The 2,500-nt window shown below is 43.4% G+C and overlaps 1 protein-coding gene across 1 annotated transcript in view; it reads left to right on the top strand.

The window, feature by feature from the left end:
* Positions 1 to 2,500, top strand: part of LOC134435043 (protein kinase C eta type-like) — a 64,818-nt gene that overhangs the window by 45,248 nt on the left and 17,070 nt on the right. The gene's annotated exons all lie outside the window — the stretch shown is intronic.

A 2,500-nucleotide genomic window follows, 5' to 3' on the forward strand; every position in this document is an offset into this window, starting at 1 on the left:
TTTCTGGAATTTCAATTTCTTACATGGTGAAGAATCTTTTGAAAAGTCCTGGGGCCTTATCATCAGTTCGTAGAATGTCTTCTAAAAACATCGGGATTTATCAAACGTGCGTTGGCTGCTCCTACGCACACGTCTGCATGATAAATCCCACACCTTCCAAATCACTGTGCACGCGCGCATTCGGGGTAATTTGCATCCCGAAACGCCTCCAAGTAACCATATATGGTATTAAAATATATTCAAATGCCATGTTAATTCGAAGGCGCCACCCTGTTTGGACACACATGAACACACGCGGACACACGCGCCAGTCGAAGCGCTGGCGGGAAGTGCGGAGATAGAAACATTTCCGCGGCAGAAGTGGAGGTGCTTTCGACAGGAGGAGGACAGTGTTTCAAAATAAGTAAAAGAAGGAGACACACATGGACGAAAACACTGTAAAATAGCACACTGTCATACTCCATTGTCATTCAAAGTAAACTGTACCTTGCACGGTACCTTGATTGCAATTTCGTGTTTCTTCCACTGGCACGCATGGTCTGAGGTGTGCGTAGATTTAGGCACATTTCTACGTTCAAGTACATGTTCATAAATCCCACACTTTGCTCAGGAATGATCGCACGCACGCTTTACACACAGATCTGTGCCTAAGAACGCTTGATAAATGAGGCCCCTGGTTCCAGTTTGTGATCTGGATCACCACCAGAATTTAATCACTTGTTCCTTGGGTCATTACTATCAACTCCTCAAAGTTTCATCCAAATCAGTTGATTCGTTTTTGAGTTATCCTACTGACAGAATCTTTAAAAAAGTCCTGGTTCTGGTTCATGATCCGGATCACTTGTTCCTGTGGTCATTATCAACAAACCCACAAAGTTTTGTCTAAATCCGTTGATTCGTTTTTGAGTTATGCTGCTGACAAACAGACAGACAGACAGACAAACAGACAGACGGACAAACCAACGCGATCGAAAACATTACCTCCTTGGCGGTGGTAATAACATCCAAAAGGTTATGCAACATCGGCAGACAACTAGCAAACAGTCATACCTTTTGGAATAATATTTGGAGTAGGTCTATGTCAAGAGGGTTTTTAATGTAAACAAAGTCTGCCCCCCTTTAGAATAGCTCAGATCTTGGAAAGGGCTGAGCTGAAAAATGCAGCATCACCAGATTCTAACAAGTCAAGGGTAGCGTGAGCAATACAACAGCATATTGAAATTGGCAGAAGTTCCCCTTTAATATGTGACGTTTCGTAAGAGAAACGGGAGCTTGACGTTGCAGACTTTATTTTCAGTTTTCATGTGACTTTGCTAGTCCTGCACCCACACTTTTCTTAGATGGATGAGCATGATTTTTTTCTTTGTTAAACAGATGTTGAAAGACCCATTTTGAAATGACATTGGAACTCTGGTCATCTCCTTAAACATTGTGGACACTGGCAGGGTGTACAAAGTAGACAGGAAACTATGGTCAACACCTCATATCCTGTGCCAGCAGATTGGTAGTTTCTTTTTGATTTAGTTTTTTGTTTCTTTGAAGAAATTGTCAGTTCTCTAGAAGTGTGATTTCTTTGATGGCGTGCGTGTGTATGAGTGTGCATTTGCGTGTGTATGTATGTGTACGTGCGTAGGTCTGTGTGTGTGTGTGTGTGTGTGTGTGTGTGTGTGTGTGTGTGTGTGTGTGTGTGTGTGTGTGTGTGTGTGTGTGTGTGTGTGTGTGTGTGTGTGTGTGTGTGTGTGTGTGTGTGCATGCATTGGTCTGTGTGTGCGTGTGTTTAGATCCTGTAAAAGATCATGTAGACTGGTGATTTCTTCGTGCGAGTGCGTGCGCACGTCTGTGTGTCTGTGTGTGTCTGTTTCTTGTATGTCTTTACTTGTGAGGGCCACATGTCTGCACTACTAGGAAAAGTTGTGAGGATCCTTTGATGGTCCTCACAGCTACTCGAATTGTTTCCCGGGTCATTTTGTTACATTCTTTAGGTTTATTCTAATACCGTAGTACTCAAAGTGAGGTTCTCACAAGGATGGAAAAAATCAGAAGTCAGGGGGCACCATGGCCCATTGCCAACACATTGGTTCGACGCCAGCCTGGTTCATTAATTACATTAAAATACACGTACCTACCTGACGCTTTAATCCAAAGCGACTTACAGTTAGTTACAAGTAATGTTACAGTCCCTGAAGCAATGTGGGGTTAGGCGCCTTGCTTAAGTCTACTTCAGATATGGATGGAGGTGTAGGGGGTAAGGGTTGGATTCGAACTGGCAACCCTCTGATCTTATGACCACCTCCCTGAGCATTCGGCCACGGCTGCCCCAAATGCCCAACCCTTCCCCATCTCTCTCTCCCAACCATTTCATGTCTTCCTGTTACTGTCCTATATAACAATGGCACAAAAGGCCCAAACATATTGTGTACTACCATATGAAATAGAAAGAAAAACAAAAGTGTATGTCTGTGTCTATGTGCAGACAGATCTTTTAGGACAGTGGTTCTTA

This window comes from Engraulis encrasicolus, chromosome 19 (assembly GCF_034702125.1).
Source record: "Engraulis encrasicolus isolate BLACKSEA-1 chromosome 19, IST_EnEncr_1.0, whole genome shotgun sequence".
NCBI lineage: Eukaryota > Metazoa > Chordata > Actinopteri > Clupeiformes > Engraulidae > Engraulis > Engraulis encrasicolus.